This window comes from Taudactylus pleione, unplaced genomic scaffold (genome assembly GCF_031769625.1).
Source record: "Taudactylus pleione unplaced genomic scaffold, aTauple2 ptg000201l, whole genome shotgun sequence".
NCBI lineage: Eukaryota > Metazoa > Chordata > Amphibia > Anura > Myobatrachidae > Taudactylus > Taudactylus pleione.
Genome location: NW_028284603.1, coordinates 14,043,547 through 14,066,144, shown reverse-complemented (window position 1 = coordinate 14,066,144; position 22,598 = coordinate 14,043,547). Strand labels below are relative to the sequence as shown.

Below are 22,598 nucleotides of genomic sequence, written 5' to 3'. Positions count from 1 at the left end.
GTAGTAATTACAATGGTTTCTATATGTGCCTCCCACTTTTTAAGGGGCCAAAAGTAATGGGACTATCAACTCAAAAGCCATTTTATGGACAAGTGTGGGCTATTCCCTCGTTATTTCATTATCAATTAAGCAGGTAAAAGGTCTGGAGTTGATTCTAGGTGTGACATTTGCATTTGGAATCAGTTGCTGTCGACTCTCAATATGAGATCCAAAGAGCTGTCACTATCAGTGAAGCAAGCCATCATTAGGCTGAAAAATAAACAAACCCATCAGAGAGATAGCAAAAACATTAGGTGTGGCCAAATCAACTGTTTGGAACATTCTTAAAAAGAAAGAACGTACCGGAGAGCTCAGCAACACCAAAAGACCCGGAAGACCACGGAAATCAACTGTGGTGGATGACAGAAGAATTATTTCCCTGGTGAAGAAAAACCCCTTCACAACAGTGTGGCTAAATCAAGAATACTTTCCAGGAGGTAGGTGTGTATGTGTCAAAGTCGACAAGACAAGAGAAGACTTCACAAGAGTGAATATAGAGGGTTCACCACAAGATGTAAACCATTGGTGAGCCACAAAAACAGGAAGACCAGATTAGAGTTTGCCAAACAACATCTAAAAAAGCCATTACAGTTCTGGAACAACATCCTCTGGACAGATGAGACAAAGATCAACTTGTACCAGAGTGATGGGAAGAGAAGAGTATGGAGAAGGAAAGAAACTGCTCATGATCCAAAACATACCACCTCATCAGTGAAGCATGGTGGTGGTAGTGTTATGGCGTGGGCATGTATGGCTGCCAATGGAACTGGTTCCCTTGTATTTATTGATGATGTGACTGCTGACAAAAGCAGCACAATGAATTCTGAAGTGTTTCGGGCAATATTTTTATGCTCATATTCTGTTAAATGCTTCAGGACTCATTGGACGGCGTTTCACAATGCAGATGGACAATGCCCCGAAGCATACTGCAAAAGCAACCAAAGAGTTTTTTAAGGCTAAAAAGTGCAATGTTATGCAATGGCCAAGTCAATCCCCTGACCTGAATCCGATTGAGCATGCATTTCACTTGATGAAGACAAAACTGAAGGGAAAATGCCCCAAGAACAAGCAGGAACTGAAGACATTTGCAGTAGTGGCCTGGCAGAGCATCACCAGGGATGAAACCCAGCGTCTGGTGATGTCTATGCGTTCCAGACTTCTTCAGGCTGTAATTGCCTGCAAAGGATTTGCAACAAAGTATTAAAAAGTAAAAGGTAGATTTAGGATTGTTTAGTTTGTCCCATTACTTTTGGCCCCTTAAAAAGTGGGAGGCACATATAGAAACCGCTGTAATTCCTACACCGTTCACCTGATTTGGATGTAATTACCCTCAAATTAAATCTGAAAGTCTGCAGTTAAAGCACATCTTGTCTTTAATTTCAAAGCCATTGTGGTGGTGAATAGAGGCCAAAATATGAAAATTTGGTCAATGTCCCAATATTTATGCACCTGACGCTGTGTGTATATGTATGTGTGTATATATATGTATATATATATATATATATACATACACACACTGCCCCCCCCCCCCCCCTGTCAATAGTTTGGACTCGCATTCAATGATTTTTGTTTATTTAAATTCTTCTCAACATAGTAGATTCATAATAATTATGTTGTAAACAAAAAAAGTTAAGCAAATCAAAATGTTTTATATTTTAGAGTCCTCAAAGTAGCCCCCTTTTGCTTGGATGACAGCTTTGCACACTCTTGGCATTCTCTCAATCAGCTTCATGAGGTGTCTCCTGGAATGGTTTTCCAACAGTTTTGAAGGAGTTCCCAGAGGTGCCAAGCACTTGTTGGCTGCTTTTTCTTCATTCTGCTGTCCAACTCCTCCCAAACCAGTTCAATTGGGTTTAGGTTGGGTGATTGTGGAGGCCAGGTCATCTAATGCAGCACTCCATCACTTTCCTTCTTGATCAAGTAGCCCTTACATAGCCTGGAGGTGTGTTTTGTGGTCATTGTCTTGTTGAAAACAAAATGATGGTCCCAGTAAGCGCAAACCAGATGGGATGGCATGGCACTGCAGAATGCTGTATTACCCATGCTGGTTAAGTGTGCCTTGAATTTTGAAAAAAATCACTAACAGTGTCACCAGAAAAGTACCATCACACGTCCTCCTCCATGCTTCTCAGTGGGAACCATACATGCAGAAACTATCCGCTCACCTTCTCTGCATCTCACAAAGACATGGCGGTTGGAACTCAAATTTGGACTCATCAGACCAAAGTACAGATTTCCACTGGTCTAAAGTCCATTCCTTGTGTTTCTTGGCCCAAATAATTCTCCTCTTCTTGTTGTTCATCCTCAGTAGTCGCTTCTTCACAGCAATATGACCATGAAGGCCTGATTCACACAGTCTCCTCTGAACAGTTGATGTTGAGATTTGTCTGCTACTTGAACTCTGTGAGGACTGTATGTGGTCTTTAATCTGAGGTGCTGTTAAGTAGCGGTTTCTGAGGCTGGTAACTCTAATGAACTTATCCTCAGCAGCAGAGGTAACTCTTTGTCTTCCTTTCCTGAGGCGGTCCTCATGAGAGCCAGTTTCATCATGGCGTTTGATGGCTTTTACAACTGCACTTGAGGATACATTCAAAGTTCTTGATATTTTCCGTATCAGCTGACCTTCATGTCTTAAAGTAATGATGGACTGTCATTTCTCTTTACTGAGTTGAGTGGTTGGTGCCATAATATGGATTACAACAATAGTCAAATAGTGGTGTCCACTGTGTACTAACCCTACCTCTGCAAGACACAACTGATGGTCTCAAACACATTAAGAAGGCAAGTAATGCCACAGATTGACTGTCGACAAGGCCCACCTGTTGTTGTTATCCTTTATTTAAATGGCACCACCAGTGTTCCGCAGCGCCTTACATAGAACTAATAGGTTAATTCAAAACCATTCCAGGAGACTTCCTCATGAAGCTGATTGAGGGAATGCCAAGAATGTGCAAGGCTGTCATCAAAGCAAAAAGGGGCTACTTTGAGGAATCTAAAATATAAAACATATTTTGATTTGTTTAACACTTTTTTTGTTTACAACATAATTCCATATGTGTTCTTTCATTGTTTTGATGTCTTCAGTATTAATCTACTATGTTGAAAATAATTTAAATAAACAAAAACCATTGAATGAGAAGGTGTGTCCAAACTTTTGACTGGTACTGTATATATAATGTAGTTATGAGACCGGTGGCCGCGATGTAGCCGGTCTCAATCCCGACAGAGGAAGCCCTACAAGGGACTTAAGATAGGTTTCGAAATACCGACTCCTATCTTAATCTCGACGCCAGAACACAGAAGGACGGCAGCCTGAACGAGGTAAGTCCGGAGCGCCCTTAGTGTTGGCCTCGGGGAAGGGGTGTGGTTTAGGTAGCGTAGCGGGGTTAGCGTTTAGCTTTTGGGAAGGGTAGGGTTAGGAATCTCCCCGGGGGGGTTAGGGTTGGGCACTAAGAGGGGAGGGTTAGGTTTAGGTACGAAGGGGGGAGACTTAGGTTTAGGCACTAACGGTGAGGGTCAGGCTACAAAAAGGGAGGGTCAGGGTTGGGGGGTAGAAGGGGGAAGGTAAGTATACTTACCCGACCCCTGTCAGTGTACCAACCATCGGGATGCCGCTGACGGTATTCTAACAGGAGGCATCCCGACAGCAAGCATTACATACTGATTCACATATAAATTTTATATTTTTTTACTGGCTCCTGTTCTTAAAATGGAACCATTCAAAATGATATCTTTTTTTTCTACTTCAGGGTCCATAGGGTATCCACAGGATACCTTGGGGTATAGGTGTGACGTCAGTCGCAGGGCACCAAAGAGTTAAGCTTTCAGCCTCCCAGGATGCACTAGGTCCCCCTCCTATACCCCGCCCCCGGGCCAAGGCACCTCAGTTTAGTTTGGTGCCCAGCCGGAGTCGGGTGCACCTGTTGGACAAGATCTCTGCTTTACAGTCAAGGGTGCGCAGTTGCCTGCACAGCCGCCGGGTGTCCTTACACTCGGCGATGAGGTTACTGGGCTCCATGGTGTCGGTGTTCGACATGGTGGAATACGCCCAGTTTCACTCCAGACCTCTGCAGCACCTGATCCTGTCCAAGTGGAACGGGCTGACTCAGTCTCTGAAGTCCCAGACGATTGTGCTCACCCAGGAGGTTCGCCTGTCCCTTGCGTGGTGGTTACAGACGACCCACCTCAACAAGGGACGTCCGTTCTGGGTTCCAAATTGGGTCCTGTTGACAACGGACGCCAGTCTTCGGGGCTGGGGAGCAGTTTCGGGTCCACACTTGTTCCAGGGCAGGTGGACGCCGACAGAAGCGGAGCTTCCAATAAATATCTTGGAACTCCGTGCGGTCTTCAATGCTCTCCAGCAGGCACAGCGGTTTCTCCAGGGTCGCCCGGTGCAGGTCCAGTCGGACAACGCTACCACCGTGGCCTACATAAACAGGCAAGGAGGAACTCGCAGTCGGGCGGCTCTCGTAGAGGTCTCTCGGATCCTGGTTTGGGCGGAGCGCAATCTTCCGGCCATATCAGCGGTCTTCATCCCGGGAGTGCTAAATTGGGAGGCGGACTTTCTAAGTCGCCAGGACGTTCATCCGGGGGAATGGTCCCTGCACCCGGACGTTTTTCAACTACTGGTGGACAGGTGGGGTCTTCCAGAAATCGACCTCATGGCGTCCCGGCACAACAACAAGTTGCCGGTGTACGGGTCTCGCACAAGAGACGAAGGGGCGTCTCTGGTGGATGCTCTGTCCGTCCGGTGGACGTTCCGGTTCGCATACCTGTTCCCTCCGGTCTCCCTTCTTCCACGGGTAATCCGGAAATTCAAACAGGAAGGAGGGACGCTCCTGTTGATAGCTCCCGCGTGGCCCAGACGGCACTGGTTCTCAGACCTTCAGGGTCTGTCCGTGGACAGTCCTCTGCGGTTGCCGCTACGACCGGACCTTCTGTCTCAGGGTCCTTGCTTTCACCCGGACCTGACTCGGCTGTCTTTGACGGCGTGGCTGTTGAGACGGCCATGCTGAGGTCCCGGGGGTTTTCCAGCTCTGTGGTGCGTACCATGTTACGAGCTCGGAAACCGTCTTCCGCGAGGATATACCATCGCGTGTGGCATACGTTCTTCCAGTGGTGTCGACCGAGAGGTTATGCACCGCGGGAGTTTCGTCTGTCTCGGATTCTCGCCTTCCTGCAAGCGGGACTAGATCATGGGCTTCGCCTTGCTTCTTTGAAGGTACAGGTTTCGGCCCTATCTGTCTGGTTTCACCGTAGGATTGCTACAATCCCGGATGTGAGCACCTTTATGCAGGGTGTTCTCCGCATTCAGCCGCCCTTTGTTCCACCTGTGGCGCCTTGGGATTTGGCTGTGGTCCTGAGGGCTCTCCAAGGACCGCCGTTTGAACCACTGGGCTCAGTGGATCTTAAATGGCTAACAGCTAAGACTGTTTTCCTTCTGGCCATTGCTTCGGCCAGACGTGTTTCTGAGTTAGGGGCTCTTTCTTGTAGACCCCCTTTCTTGGTTTTTTATGGGAACAGGGCAGTGCTCCGCACTCGGCCCGAGTTTCTTCCCAAAGTTGTTTCCCAGTTTCATGTTAACGAGGAAATAGTTGTTCCGGCCTTTAACTCACCGGGTCTTTCCGTGGGTGAGGCCTCTTTGGATGTTGTGCGGGCCTTAAGGACTTATGTTGACCGCACTTCTTCGTTTAGGAAGTCGGACGCTTTGTTTGTCCTCTATGGCTTCCGTAAAAAGGGTTGGCCTGCTTCAAAGCAAACTTTGGCAGCCTGGATCCGTATGGCTATTTCTGAAGCTTATCTTCATGAAGGCCTACCGGTCCCTCCTTCTCTGAAGGCTCATTCCACTAGGTCTGTGGGTCCTTCGTGGGCAGCTCGACGTGGTGCCTCGGCAGTTCAGATCTGCAAGGCTGCTACGTGGTCTTCTGTCCATACCTTCGTGAGGTATTACAGGTTTGACACCTTCGCCTCTCAGGATGCTTCCTTCGGGCAGTGGATTCTCCTTTCTGCACAGGAGCGTCCCCACCCTTAAAGGATACTGCTTTGGGACATCCCCAAGGTATCCTGTGGATACCCTATGGACCCTGAAGTAGAAAATATGAGATATGGTAAGAACTTACCCTTGTTATCTCTATTTCTACGAAGTCCATAGGGTTCCACAGGACTCCCGCCCTGTCGCACCTGTGCTGCAGATGGGCTTTGCTCTGGTCACCGGTTTTCCGTCTCCCTCTGGTGAGAATGTGATTCTTGTATGTGTCCAGATCTTTGTTCTCTCTCTTCCTTCTCCTCCTCCGGCCTAGGGCTTGGTAACTAACTGAGGTGCCTTGGCCCGGGGGCGGGGTATAGGAGGGGGACCTAGTGCATCCTGGGAGGCTGAAAGCTTAACTCTTTGGTGCCCTGCGACTGACGTCACACCTATACCCCAAGGTATCCTGTGGAACCCTATGGACTTCGTAGAAATAGAGATAACAAGGGTAAGTTCTTACCATATCTCATATTTTTTTTATTCTAATGGGAATTTAAGGATGTTTGTGTATTTTTGGACATATTTAGGGTTCTGAATATTCACATTACAATGATGCAGCTTGCCTGTGAAATATATGATCTCACCACCTTTTTAGGTTGACTATCAGATCATTAGTTGTAAATTTTGTCAGAAGGCATCTTGGGCATTACAGGATTGTTCTGTACAGTACAGTACTGGGGACAATGGATATTATGTTTATGTGCTTTTATCCATGTTCCCCTTTTGCGGCATTTATATAAAAGCATTTGTAGGCTCTCAAAGTGTTTTGCAAATTCTATGGTGAATTATTAGCGTAGTGGACTGTGGAATTCTTTTCAACATTGCACTCACATATTGATCAAAACCAGAATATCAAACACTAAAAATAAAGTTTTGCAGGGGATGAACTGTAAGGGACATTTTTCAACAGCATGGATTATGTTTTGAATGTGTTTTTTTTTTTTAAATATATGGTAGTGTCCTGTAATCAATGTTACATAAATGTCAGCTGAATATATTTGTATTTTACTGATTTGAAATACCTAGCGAAGACACCTATAAAACTTGTAAGTAAATTGATTTACTGTTAAGTTGCTTGTTACAATGACTTATTTATAGTTCAAGGTTTGCAGGGAATAACAGATGAGGAGGCAGGGCAATGATTTTGTGGCTTAACTCTGTGCTGACGTTTAAATTAGTTTTTCTTTCTACTGGAGGTATGATCTATTGTTATTGAAGTAGTACATACAACCACACTGATTTATTTTAAAAATGAATATATTTTTTTTTTCTTATTTCATCTTGTGGGCACAGATTCACTGTAGCAATCTGGACATATGCATGATGTAGATTCGAGAAACTGCAATGCAGTTCATTGTTTAACCTGGTTTCCACCATATTGTATTTCATTTGCTCCAGAATAAAGAAAAATATTTGCATTGGGATATACATATAATTTTGGACCAATAGAGGTGGCAGCCCCCTTAAAATAATATAGGGTGAATGTTTAAGGGGATGGTGTATGTAGAAGATCTAACATAAAAACTATTTTGAGACATGTCGTCATTACTACTATGCATACATTTAAAGTACATTTGTGGTTAAAGATTGAAGGAATAGTTAGAATTTTACAACCAAAAAACAGGAGAGGTGTAGAAGTTATCAGTGAATGAGTGCACAATGCTAGCAAAGGAACAGACAAGTCAAGTAATTGAATAATATGTAGTGTTCATTGTAGCACTATGCACCTGTCGCAAACCATGCAGTTCCTCTTTCCTGCCTGGGGTGTCACTTTCTGCTCTGGTGCTTCTAGCACACAGCTGATGCAACAAGTTTCTGATATACAGACCAGTGTGTGCTAGAAGCACCAGAACAGAGTGACACCCTAGGCAGGAAAGAGGAACTGCATGGTTTGTGACAGGTGCAGGGTGCTAGAATGAAGACTAATGACTTGCATGAATACAACATAGTAGATATAATCTAAGATTATATTAATTCAATTTAAGAATACTGTAGTATTAAACCTGAAAAGGTTCATTCACTAGTAGGGGCTATTCAATTGTTTTGCATGCCCCCTGCTGGGCGTCTATACGAGTAGGCGCCCAGACGAAACATTTGTTTCTCCATTCGGGCAACCATTAGTACTTAAAGCGCAAAAAAATATCGTGTTTAGCCACGCAAAGTAGCTAAGCCCAGCTAAAGAAGTGGTTAGAGCGCCCAAACAATGGGCTTTGCACACATTTTTTTCTTGCACCTCAGGAGGCTGCGAGAAGAAGTGTGTCCGAACGGAGCACCAATTGAAATGCTCTGTCGAGCGCCCAATCGTATAGACATCCAGCAGGAGGGGGGTGCCAAAACGATTGAAACGCCCCTCTAGGGTTAATTCACTGGCTGAGTTACCTTTCGTTTCGAGAGAGAGATGTGGGGGATAAAGATGAGACAGAGGAGCGGGATAGAGATAAAAGAGAGAGCGAGACACAGTCGGAGGGACAGAATTGGGGGAGGGGGACAGCGGAGAGGGACCATAGGAAGGGGCCAGAGGTGAGAGAAAGACGGGGTGGCAGGAAAGACAGATTGGGCAAGGGGGGATAGATGGGAATGTGAGGGAAGACAGTGGGAAAATGAACCCTGCCATCACGGTAATGAAAGCTAGCGAACCGGTAAATGACTGGTTCGAAATACTAGTACAGGTATGTATTCAATAATTTAATTAGCTCCTTGTCAATGCCTGAGGTGCTTACCTCTTTTGACCCTTAAAAAGGGTGGCTCTCTCCATCCCTGCAAAGAAACCTGTATCTATAGCTGGCACCTGTATCTCGGAACATAGTGATTGTTTGTCTATTCATGAAGCTGTTTAAGTCCCATTTGTTCTAAATTTTACAACCATGTGTCAGCAAAAAGTGGCTGAATAGAGAATGTGTACTCTACAGTAATGACAGGTTTAATTAATGACACCTTGAGAACATGCTAACCGATGTCTAATTACATCCTAACAAAAAGAACCCAATAATGAAGCCTTACTATTTCATCTGAAAACGTCTCTTGGTGGCCTAAAAATGGAAATCAACAAAGCTCCAAGTTCAACAAGTTCTCTCTAAACATGGAAAGCGCAGCTTTTCCTTTGGATGTATAGACCAGCTCTTCATTGAACGCTCACTAGTTATTGCACTCTTTTAATAATCTTGTGTTCTTTTGGCTTTCCTTTCCCTTCCAGTTAAGTGTTATACAGTATTGGTGCACTGGGCCATTGTACTGGTGTTTCTAATTAAAATGTGCAAATCTTTATTGCATTAAAATCCTATTAGGATCAGGTTACATAAGTGCTGTTTTTTAAATATATTTAAAAATGTTTTAAAGTTTTTTTGTATTTACATTGTCTTTATTTTCTCAAACTACGGAGACAAAATAACTTGATAGCACTCTTAATGAAGTTGGTTTTTTTTGTATTTACATTGTCTTTATTTTCTCAAACTACGGAGACAAAATAACTTGATAGCACTCTTAATGAAGTTGGTTTTAACATGGGGCACCACTGATTAATGACGTGAGCGCCATTTATAGTGCCATGAAATAGTAATTGTTGCTCCAATTATAAATGGTTATTGCAATGCATAATATAATAAAATAATACCCACTTAAATTTAATCATACATTAAATTGTCCTCACTAATAGATTCATAAAATGGTTTTGCTGCATAAGATAATTAACTGTTTTATCCCCTCTACCAGTAAAACAAAAAAAAAAAATTGCCCTTATTATGAGTAAGTGTATTGTGGCTACCTGTATGACTGACCAGATGGCTTTGACAGTGTGCACACTACTTTAGGTTCCAAAGTAATGCTGGGTACACATTGGCAGATATATTGGCCGATCAATAAATCAGCCAATATATCTTCTGTGCGTCGGTCAGTGTGAACCAGCGATATGCGTGTGAACAATGTCTTTCACAGACATACCACGATGGCTGTGTTGCACAGCGGATACCCAATATATCTGCAGCTATATTGGGGCAGCGTGCTGTGTACGTACACTTGCAGCTGCAGGGAGGGGGACGTGACCCCCAGGCTGTGAGATGCCAGATGACCGATGATGGTTAAGTGTGTATGAACAACCATCATCTGCAGATATATCTGTTAGGTGTGTACCCACCTTAATTTGCATGTGGTTTTGCTAATCCTCACTAAATTTCTGCAATAGCCCGGAGCTCATGTACTTAATTGTCTTTTTGTACGCGTCCTTGGAATTGCTATATAATTTTTAAATCAAAAAATATATGGAAATATTTTGAAATGAGCACCCATCCCCATCTTGCAGAACCCTGTCCTTTATAGATATTCACACTACTGCTGTCTGAGTTTTGAATGTGTACAGCGCACTGTAAGGTTATCGGTGGCATTACACTGCAACAGGTTCTCTGCATTTACTAAATACATTGCTTTATTGTTCTAAATTCCTTCTGTGCTTTTCAGCCTTGTGATTTATATAATAATTATTTTTTGTTATGCACTTTTATTTCTTTGGTGCCATAAGAGGGCCCATAATGCCAGACATAGGGATAGAGCATATGACAAGGTATAGGTGCAAGATGAACAATTTTAGACCATCACAAATTAACCTCTATACATAATAATTGTTACTCTGGGATAAAACACGGAGATGGTCTGTGGACACAATACTATATCCTTTGCAGAAGGCACATCAGAATTTAGTTTTCTCTCTGCATTGCAAAATAGGTATTCCTGGTAATATAAATACATGGCGAAAAGGCAACGTATTCAGGAAAAGATGGAGGGCAAGTTCCTCCAAAGTAAAGGGAACTTTTTATCTAAATATAAAATTATTTATTTTGATTTGCTGATTGATTGTACTTAGGTTATTTTGTTGTTGATATACAGTACTGTGTGGAAAAGCTTTAGGCAGGTGTGGAAAAAAAATGCTGCAAAGTAATGCTGCATACACACGTAAAGATTTTCCATCCAACTACTCAATTGGTTGGAATGAAAATCTGGTAAAGTATGGAAGTAAATGATGATCAGCAATTTGCTCCTAAATGCCAGAAAACACATGAAAAGGGCCTTCAGACAAGTTTGAACAAATTGCTTAGATCAGACATTTAACAAACAGTTTTGGTTCATTTTCCGGCGTTTGGGAGCAAATTGCTGATTGTCATTTGCTTTCATACGTTACCAGATTTTCATTCCAACCAATCAACTAGTTTGGTTGGACAGAAAATCTTTACGTGTGTACCCAGCTTAAGAATGCTTTCAAAAATAGAAGTGTTAATAGTTTGCATTTTGTCAATTGATAAAAATAAAGTGGATGAACAGAATTCAAATATTAATCAAATCAATATTTGATGTGACAACCCTTTGCCTTCAAAACAACATAAATTCTTCAATTCGAACTCTGTAGAGAGGTTGTTCCAAACATCTTGGAAAACTAACCACAGATCTTCTGTGGATGTAGGCTTGCTCAATCCTTCTTTCTCTTCATGTAATCCCAGACTCGATAATGTTGAGATCAGGGCTCTGTGGGGGCCATATCATCACATCCAGGACTCCTTGTTGTTCTTTACGCTCAAGATAGTTCTTAATGACATTGGCTGTATGTTTGGGTTCATTGCCCTACTCAGTGGCGTAACTATAAATTTTGCTCCCCCATGCCAGAAAAGTTTCAGGCAACCCCCCCCCCCCCCCAGCCCTCGGCCAAAGATCAAACACACCCAAAGACTATGTTTAAGGTGTGTGGTTACATGATACAGCAACGTGCCTTACACATTATGACACACTAAGTAATGCCACTTATAACACAGTGTGCCACACCGGAATGCCCCTTACAACACATTATGCCACAGAGCAATGCCCCTTACACATCCCACACAATAATGCCACATATAACACATAATGACATACAGTAAAGCTCTTATAACAGATTTATGCCATGCTGTAATGCCCCTGTTTCACATTATGCCACACTGTAATGCCACATAACACATTATGCCACACAGTAATGCCCCTTACACATTATGGCACACAGTAATGCCCCTAATAGCACATTGTGCACACAGCAATGCCAAATACACATTATGCCAAACAGTAATGCCCATTACATCCCACCCTGACAGATCTACTTCACCAACCCTCCTTTCTGCTCCTGCCAGTCCGTCACCTCAGCTCAAGACAGGTTGCACAGTTTTTATGTCCGTGTAGAACCAGATTATTGGGAACATAGGCCCTCATTCAGAGCCGTACGCTATTTGCGGTCGTTCGTTTAAAAACAAGGGGTGGCTATTCAAATGATCCGTACGCACATTGCAGTCTGTTCACGCCTCTAAGTCTGAACGAGCGAGCAAAACATACGCTCGTTTATTTGTTAAAAACGCCCCCTGGCCGCACGCATCCTACGTCATGTCCGCTATTTATTAGATTAATCGAGTACATCGACCAGCGTATGAACTGCTCGCTATTCTTGTGGTTGGTGTTTGCTACCACAAATTTGCGTGCAGTTCGGGCTATAAAATAACCCAGTGACGTGGTCAATGACGCTGCTGTTTTAAATATACACACCCATAAAACGCCCGTTTTGACCTTTAAGCACGCCTGCGTTCGGATCTCCACTCCCCATTTTCAAGCACCTTCCCCTGTTACCACCCACATACGCCTCATTCTGTCACTCAAAATAGCCGGCACTCGCTATATAGCGTACAAAGGATTTTCGGCCGCACTGACTGGTTCGCGCATGCGTACTAAAAAGCGTACGCATGCGCAGATGTGCAAACATCGCTCGGAACGAGCGTACTGTTGTTAACGTGCGGCTCTGAATGAGGGCCATAGTTTCTAACCTGTAAACTGTGTATCAAATTAGTGCCCCTTATACAGCGCCCCCTGTAGTAGTGCCCCTTATACAGCGCCCCCTGTAGTAGTGCCCCTTATGCAATGCCCCCTGTAGTAGTGCCCCTTATGCAGGGCCCCCTGTAGTAGTGCCCATTATGCAGGGCCCCCTGTAGTAGTGCCCCTTCTAGTAGTTAGCCGCCTGTAGTTGCTCCCCCCCCTGCGCGCGCGCGCGTACACACACACACACACACACACACACGAAAAAAACACAAACACTTACCTTTATCCCCGCTCCAGTGCTGCTGCCGTCCATACCCCGGCGTCCGCTCCTCGGCACTATGGGAGTGACGTCATTACGTCACTCCCATAGTGCTCTGCGGGACCCGGAAGACGGAGCTCACTCCTGAGCTCCGTCCCCGGCGTCCGCTCCTCGGTACTATGGGAGTGACGTCATTACGTCACTCCCATAGTGCCCTGTGTGACTCGGAAGACTGAGGGAGCTCCGTCCTCTGGCTGCCGCCGGGGGTTTGAATAGGAGCCGGGCGCCCGCTGGTAACACTCAGCGGGTGCCCGGCAGATGGAGGGTGCAGGGGGTGCGACCGCACCCCCTGTAGTTACTACTACTGCCCCCGTCGCCCCCAAGCTACCCAGCGCCTCCAAACCACCACGGGGACTGCAGGGGCAGTAGTTACGCCACTGGTCCTACTGCAGAATAAATTTGGAGCCAATCTGCCTCCCTGATGGTATTGCATGATGGATAAGTACCTGCCTTTATTTCTCTTTATTGAGGACACCATTAATCCTGACCAAATCCCCAACTCCATTTGCTGAAATGCAGCCCCGAACTTGCAAGAACCTCCACCATGCTTCACTGTTGCCTGCATACACTCATTATTGTACCTCTCTCCGGCAAACAAACTGCCTTCTGTTACAGCCAAATATTTTAAATTTTGATTCATCAGTCCAGAGCACCTGCTGCCATATTTCTGCACCCCAGTTGCCATGTTTTCGAGCATTTTTGAGTCGCTTGGCCTTGTTTCCACGTCGAAGGTATGGCTTTTGGCTGCAATTCTTCAATGAAAACCACCTTTAGCCACACTTCTCCAAACAGTAGATGGGTGTACCTGGGTCCCACTGGTTTCTGCCAATTCTGCGCTGATGGCATTGCTGGACATCTTCCAATTTGAAGGGAAGTAAGCATGATGTGTCTTTCGTCTGATGCACTAAGTTTCCTTGGCCGACCACGGCGTTTACGGTCCTCAACGTTGGCCATTTTTTTTATGCTTCTTGAAAAGAGCTTGAACAGCACATCTTGAAACCCCAGTCTGCTATGAAATCTTTGCTTGGTAGAGACCTTGCTGATGCAGTATAACTACCTTGTGTCTTGTTGCTTTGCTCAGTCTTGCCATAATGTAGGATAATGTGATCTGCAGCTGTCTTCCACAATCTCACCTTTGTAGCAGATATTGGCTGTTCTTCACCCAGTTTTAAGCCTCCTGCACAGCTGTTTCCGTTAATGACTGCGTTTCAACTTGCATATGAAAATGATCATTATCACCTGTTTGGTATGATTGGTTAATCATACACCTGACTATAATCCTACAAAATCCCTGACTATGTGCAAGTGTACCTAGAAGAATTGATGCTGTTTCGAAGGCAAAGGGTGGTCACACCAAATATTGATTTGATTTAGATTTCTCTTCTGTCCTTTGTCTTTGCATTTTGTTAATTGATCAAAATAAGCTAACACTTCTATTTTTGAAACCATTCTTACTATGCAGCATTTTTCCACTCCTGCAAAAAAAGACCAGAAAACATTTTTCAATGCTAACGTGACATCCAACGGCAGCTCTGTTTCATCTCCCTGTTCTATTAATTTAAGCTAAAGATCCTCCCACATCTTCAGCCCAACGCAGCCCAAAATGCAAAGACCTCAATAATCTTTTTACTACAACCATCCACATGGTGCATTTGTCCAGGGTGAGCCTGGAAGCCACTAGCACTCCCTTATTAGCATAGCATTTAGTTGCAAAATTACTATACCACAGTGACCATTCTGATACTTGCTTATATTGTCTAACTTGCCTTAGACACACAAAAGCTGCTGACTGGTTACTATGGGCACTGATATGCAAAGTTTATCAATCTAGCTCTACTGCCTCCATGCTTTATTCTAGAAATGCATTAACCAAACCTAACATGCATCATACTGAAGAAAGGTGAGAAAAAGGTGGAGGTGTTAAGTGTAAATGGACAACACGGTTGCACGGTGGTTAGTAGTGTTGTCACGAGTTGATTCCTGACCAGGGCCCTCTGTGGATTCTCTGCCTCTGCTTGCATGGGTTTCCTACCACAGTCCAAAAAACATACTGGTAGGCTGCTTTGTCTATGTGTGAGTTAGTGAATTTTGACTGTAAGCTCTAATGGAGCAAGGACTGATGCAAATAACAAATATTCCCTGTACAAATTCTGCAGAACATGATGGTGCTTTATAAATAAATGAGAACAATAATATCTTTCTGCTCAGTGATACACAAATGTTTGATTTGTTAAGCTGGGTACACACGTAACGATTTTCTGTTCAACCATCGAGCTAGTTGATTGGTTGGAATGAAAATCTGGTAATGTATGGGAGTAAATCATCAGTAATTTGCTCCTAAATGCCAGAAAACAGATGAAAATGGTCGTCAGACAAATTTGTTAAATGTTTGATCTAAACAATTTGTTCAAACAACAGTTTTTGTCCATTTTCCGGCGTTTGGGAGCAAATTGCTGATTGTCATTTGCTTTCATACCTTACCAGATTTTCATTCCAACCAATCAACTAGTTGGATGGTTGGACAGAAAATCTTTACGTGTGTACCCAGCTTTAGTGTATAATACTGGATTGACTTGCAGGATTGTTGTGGCCAGAGATATTGCTAGGGATCTGAAGTTACTGTTGTATCTTCTGTTACGTGATCATGCAATATGTTTAATTCCCCATCTGATGCAACCTGCATTAACAATTAATCAGATTACAATAAAAAAATTAAGAGTGAGCTGACGATTCTCCTACAGTTCTTCTGAAAGCTGTGGGCAGATGCTGTAGCATTTGGTCATCTTGCCCATGCTTGAAAGTGATGTTGGTTATATTTAAAAGTTTGACCAAAAGTGAAAGAAAGGTAAATGAAATAAGTGAATGTAATCTACTAGTCCAATATTTATAAACTGGTGTTCTCCTATTACTCAGAGTTTAAATGGATTTCATATTAGATGACCATAAAATTGTGCTTGTGTGCAGGGCTTGTCGGAGCGCTGAGGGTGGATTTGCACTAGAAGAGAAGATCTTTTCTGTTCCTGACTTGCACTTGTCATCTCGTTGCCTTGGAGCCATAAAACCCTCATCGCACTCCAGCACAGAAACATTTCAGCACTTGGGAATGAGCGGACAAACAAAAAAGTGTTAACGGTCACATTTCTTTCCAGTGGATAACTTCATAAATATTCCGCAATGGATAATGTAATGAAGAAATAATTACGGTAAGCACATACAAAGAGCCTGCGGGTATCAGGTTGGTTTTATTCTTTCCTCACATTTGATATTTTGCTGGACAGCTATACTTCTATTTAGGTAATGTTGTTTTCTGTGGACATATATAGAGATCTAGTTGTGTTTTTTGTAATTCCAATAAAACAGCCTATTTGCGTGTTTGTTTGGTTGCTTATGTGCTTAGCTCTGGTTGCTATGGGGAACAGTCTACTGCAAACCTAAACGTGTAAAATATGCTTTTGTATAAATGCTAATGGAGTATTTTGCTGTGACAGATTCCTTGTAGATTATTAAATAGCTGCATCTCTGTAAACTTTCAAGTTACCATCATCTTTTATTAACTTAAGGAGGGTCCTTGTCTACTAAGGGGTTTCTTAAAGGGAATTTACATCTACTTTGCATAGTAATGAAGTTATCTAGCTAAGGGGGGGGGGGGGGGGATGCAGTCAGGAAGCCGTCGGTCAAAATGCCAACCGCCAGGTTCCCGGCTGTCTAATCCCGGCAGGGGTCTAATGACGGGCGTCAAAATCCAGACGCCTGTCATTTTACCTACGCCGGGAGCCCGACGCCCAGCATACCGATCGAAGGTAAGCCAGGCGCGGACAGCCACGGGGCTCCCGGGGGGGACTTTGGGGTAGGGATGGTTAGGTTTAGGCTGCCGGGAAAGGGGGGTTAGGTTTAGGCACTTATGGGGGGGGGGGGTTAGAGTAGTAATAGTTTAAATACTTACCTGTCAGGATCTTCACTGCCGGTCTTCCGGCGTTGGGATTTGAACCGCCGGACATGCGTCTAGCGGTATTACCGATCCCCTAGCTGGTAGGCAACTGGTGGTACTCCAGCTGCTGTGGGACTACATATGCCAGCATGCTCTGGCACTGTTTTGCTGTTAGGGCATGCTAAAATGGTGGCAGGGCATTGTGGCATGTGGAGTGCCACAGGTTTCCTACTCGTAGTCTAGCTGGTAAGGCTGATACATTTTAGCTCAAGTAGCCTAAGTCACTTACTTGAGTGATATGTATTGAAAGGGCTTCTATCCCTAATTACTTATGACTTGTGAGAAGGACAGTGCAAAATATTTCAATAACAAGACTGCAGGTAAGCTTTTAGGAACTTGCATCTTTTCTTACACTATTCTTCTAGTTGCCAAAAATGTACTAGCGGACAGCAGGTCATAAAGTGCATCTCTTTAGGGTTCATTGGAATTGAGGCCTTTTTATTTTGATTTATGGTTTCCTTCATGGTGTGATCAGTTTTGGTGCAAGCAGGTATAAAAGCCATCAAATTAGAGCTTTATCATAACCGGTCAAAAATGTAGTCAGTTGCCGCAACAAATCGGAAGTCTTAACTAATGGGTGCCAAACGGAGCATTTTTTTTCTCCATTCGGGCGCCCGTGCCGCAGGTACACACATTTCTGCTGGTCCAACTCCTGAGGTAGCGAGTAGAAATGTGCGAGAGGTCTGCACTTTGGGCACCCAAAAGAGTACTTTAGACGGGCACTCCGTCAGGCCCCCATTTAGTTAAGGTGCCCAATAAAACCATTGAATCACTCCAAAATGTCTCAATTGTACTACATTTTCCTGAATCCAACTTGCTTCAATTGCAGTAGATTGTCAGGAAGCACCATTTGTGTAATCCATGTGCAAGTTTTTTTTTTTTTTTTTTTTTGTAAAACCCTTTTCAAATGTGGATGTGATAACATTTTCACGTTGCAAATTTAGGTGTAAAATACTTAATTTGCACATTTAGTAATAAGCTCCTGCCGGGAGACGAGCTTCAATAAGAGCCCATCCTGGTGAAGAGCTGGGAGCATCGTGATGGCCTACTTGAGAGACTTGCCTACACCCGCCTCACACACTTTCTTCAATTGCACAATCTATTGGACCCACTACAGTCAGTCTTACGTTCCCAACACTCCAGAAACAACACAGCCTAAGGTAGCGAATGTTTTCATCATCACTTAGTATAAAGGCCATTACTCCCTTATACTTGTGGATCTCTCTGTTGCATTTGACACTTGACCACTCTTTTCTCATACAAATACGACAATCCCTAGGTCTTCAGGAGACAGCCCTATCCTGGTTCTCATCCTACTTATCAAATCTCTCTTTCAGTGTTCGTTCCTCTTACTCTACCTCCTCTTGCTATTTCTATCAGTTGGAGTACCGCAAGGCTCAGTGTTAGTTCCTCTGCTTTTCTCAAGCTATACTACATCTCTAGGCAAACTTATCAGCTCTTTCGGTTTTCTGTACCATCTGTATGCGGATGATACTCAAATCTACCTATTCTCTCCAGGTTTGTCACCTTCTGTATTGTCCCATGTTACTGAATGTCTTTCTGCCATTTCATCTTGGATGTCCTCTTGCCATCTCAAACTTAATATTTCCTAAACAGAGTAAATAACATTTCCACCGGCCAATAATAGTTTCCAACCTGGTATATTAATCATTGTTGATAACTCAACAATCAACCCTATCCCACATGCTTGCTGCCTAAAGGTGCGTATCCACATACCGCTTAAAATGAGCGATTGAAAGATAACGACATCGTTATCGTTCAATTGCTCATTAGTCATTCAGAAATCGTCCAGTAAAATGTCAAACGACCAGCGATGCGCACTCCCCGCTGGTCGGTTTCGACATCGCTCATTGCCCGAACATGACTGTCAACCGGACGATATCGTCAGGTTGACCATGTTCAGGGATGATGGAGGGTGCCTGCACTGAACAACATATCGTTCAGTGTGGGCACTGCACAGTACAATGAACGGCTTAACGATACCGTTATCGTGCAGTCCTTCATTGTCGGCAAGTGGATACACGGCATAAGTGTCATATGCAGAATGCCCATATCTTACACTGCAGAAACTCTAATTCATGAAGTCTTTATCTCCTACATTGATTATTGCAATCAATACACCACTACAATCCATATTGAATGAAGCTGTGAGACTGATGTTCCTCGGTAAATGTTCATATTCTGCTGCTCTGTCAGTCCCTCCATTGGTTACCTGTATTCTACTGAATTCAATATCTTACAGATAGGGCTATTAACCAAACTACATCAACATATCTAGTGTTCCTACTAGGCTGCGGACAGGGCAGGGTGCTGAGGGTGCGGGTACAGAGTATCTGCGGTTGTCAAAGGGGGCATAGCCGACCGAGGGATGGATGTGTCCTTATGACACGTCCCCAATTCGTCACACTTGGGAGCGTGCCCAGCACTTATGGAGGTGCTGGGCTTCCCCCAAGCTCTCCCCTCACAGTGAATGTGTGCATGGCATCTATTCACCCGGCGGAAATCGGTCACCACAACTTTTGTCATCCGTGGTACACTGTGGCCCGCAGGTTGAAAAGGCACAGGGCAGACTTTTTAACCAAAACAGCCTAGCGGGAACACTACATCTCTTTGTTTATCTCGAAATATATCCCTGTATGGCCGCTCCAATCAGAACAAGATCTGAGTCTCTCATCCACACTCATTACCTGCTCCCATTCACTGTTGCAGGACTTTTTTTTTTCTTTTTCTGCACCTACTTTGTGGAATGCCCTCCCATGCTCAATGAGACTAGTCTCCAAACCTTCAAGCGTTCTCTGCAAACTCACCTCTTCAGGCAGCTTTTCAAATTCCAGATCCACCCACATAACCTCCACAAGCTGCCCTATCTGATAACATCCCTTCTTACAGTCCTCGCATAACAGCACATATTTCTCTTTCACATCCTGGAGACAAAAGGCCAGCATTGCGGGATGTGATCGTGATCCAAACTGTCACAATACCGAAAGCGGCATCTCAACGGTCAGAATCCCGCCACATTCTGGTGGGGTTCATCGCGCTGAATTGAATCGTGCCCAATGAATAATCATGTACCAATCTAAATATGAGTGTCACTCCGCTCCAGTAATTTGGAATTGTCAGGGCTTCATGATATTTCATTGTTACTGGAATCCACATTGTGGTCATGGAGTGTTGATTGCCATATTGTACTTACTACATTATTGTCCTGATTATGAATTGTGAGAAAAGCAAATAAAAAAAAAAAAAAAAAAGGAGTAACTTTGCACCTGGGCAAACCATGTTGCAATGCAAAGGGTGCAAATACATTTATTTATGTTTGCATGAAGGGTAAATACTGGCTGCCTTTGCATGTAGCCCACAAACTTTGGACAACTTTATTTTTACCCTGTAATTTACATTTGAGTTTGGACATTCCTCTCTCAAATCTAAAGGTGCGTACACACTGGGCGTTTTTTTAACGACAAATCGTTCAGTATATGCCCCAAAACGATGAACGAAAACTACAAATGTGCGCTGCCGTTTGTAGTTTTCGTTCATCGCCCGAACCTCCTATCCAACCCCTGCTCCTGCTCCTCCATGGGCCGCTGACATGGTAGGTGTTATGTCAGAGTTAGCTGAGGCACGTAAGTCTCAACCTCCCTGGGTGGCGGGGCTAACCAAGTCTCTAGACACCTTGGTACAGGTTATGGGTACAGCGGCATCTGCACTCTCCACTTCCTACCAGAGACCGACACAAAAGCGTACTCTGACGACTGTTCTCCAGTCAGAGGAGTCGGACGAAGAATTTCTCGCTATGGAGGATACCGAAGAAGGGGAATTGGAGGAAGCTTTACAGGACGATACCCCTCAGGAGTTAGAGTCCACCTCTCCCGGGGTGGAATCTCTAATTTAGGCGGTCAGAAGGACCCTGAATTTACCTGAGGATATTATTCCTGCACCACATGAGGTTGAATTATTTCAAGAACAATCTAAGAGCTCTGCGGTTTTTCCATTCTCACAGCAACTTCAGCAACAGCTCTCTGTGGCCTGGAAACAGCCGGATAAGCGGTTCCAAATTCCACGACTGTTTTCGTCTAGCTACCTTTTTCCATCATCCATGATGGAGAAGTGGAAACACCTCCTCCAGTAGATGAATCTGTCTCCCGTCTCTCAAAGAAAACGGCACTCCCAGTACCGGGAGCTACAGTACTAAAAGATCCGTCTGATCGTAAATTGGAGACAACGCTAAGATCTATTTATACTACAGCTGGTGCTCAACTTAGGCCCACACTTGTTACCGCTTGGGTTAAGGACGCGTCTGGTAAGAGTTCAGTCCGACAACGCGACGGCCGTCGCGTACATCAACCGCCAAGGAGGGACTCGGAGTCGCATGGCCATGCGAGAAGTAACTCAGATCCTCAGGTGGGCCGAGAGCCAGTCAGTAATCCTGTCGGTGGTATTCATCCCGGGTGTGGACAACTGGGAAGCAGATTACCTAAACCGCCAGGATATCCATCCCGGGGAATAGAAGCTTCATCCATACGTGTTCAATGCGCTGATACGTCCATGGGGATGTCCTCAGGTGGACCTCATGGCGTCACGATTGAATCGTCGGCTCCCGGTATAAGTGTCAAGAACTCGAAATCCGCAGGCGGTGGCAGTAGACGCTCTGACAGTTCCGTGGAACTACGACTTAGTTTACCTCTTTCCTCCGATTCCACTTCTTCCTCGACTACTAAAAAGAATAAAACACGAGTCAGCCTCTGTCATTCTCGTGGCTCCGAACTGGCCTCGGAGAAGTTGGTTCGCGGACCTTCGGTCCCTATTGGCAGAGGATCAGTGGCCCCTTCCTCTGTGCTCGGATCTGCTACAGCAGGGTCCTTTTGTACACCCCAACCTAGTGCAACTGCGTTTAACAGGCTGGCTCTTGAAACCGATATCCTACGACGCAGAGGATTCCCAGACTCTGTCATTCCCACCATGCTACGCGCCAGAAAGCCAGTTTCGGCTGCGCATTATCATCGCATCTGGCGTTCTTATATCTCGTGGTGTTCCAGTCGGGATCTTCCATCTAGGACTTTTCGGTTGTCCCGGTCTCTGCTTTTTCTTCAGACGGCTCTGGATTCTGGCATTCGTCTTGGAACTTTAAAGGTGCAGGTTTCTGCCCTTTCCATTTTCTTTCAACGGAAATTGGCCCTCATTCCTGAGGTGCAGACGTTTCTTCAGGGGGTCTTGCGTGTGCAGCCTCCTTTTTGCACCTCCGACAGCTCCCTGGGACTTGAACTTAGTGCTTTTGTTTCTTCAGTCGTCCATGTTTGAACCTTTGGAAGAGGTTGATATTAAGTATTTGTCTTGGAAAACGGTCCTCCTCCTGGCTCTAGCTTCGGCTCGTAGAGTTTCGGAAATTGAGTGCT

General features: G+C 44.4%; 1 protein-coding gene across 1 annotated transcript in view; it reads left to right on the top strand.

Annotated features, from left to right (window-relative positions):
* SOCS5 (suppressor of cytokine signaling 5) overlaps positions 1 to 22,598 on the top strand; it is a 50,818-nt gene that overhangs the window by 4,328 nt on the left and 23,892 nt on the right. The window contains exon 2 of the mRNA XM_088477511.1: positions 16,161 to 16,399. The gene's annotated coding sequence lies outside the window, so the exon portion shown is untranslated. The remainder of the gene's footprint in view (positions 1 to 16,160; positions 16,400 to 22,598) is intronic.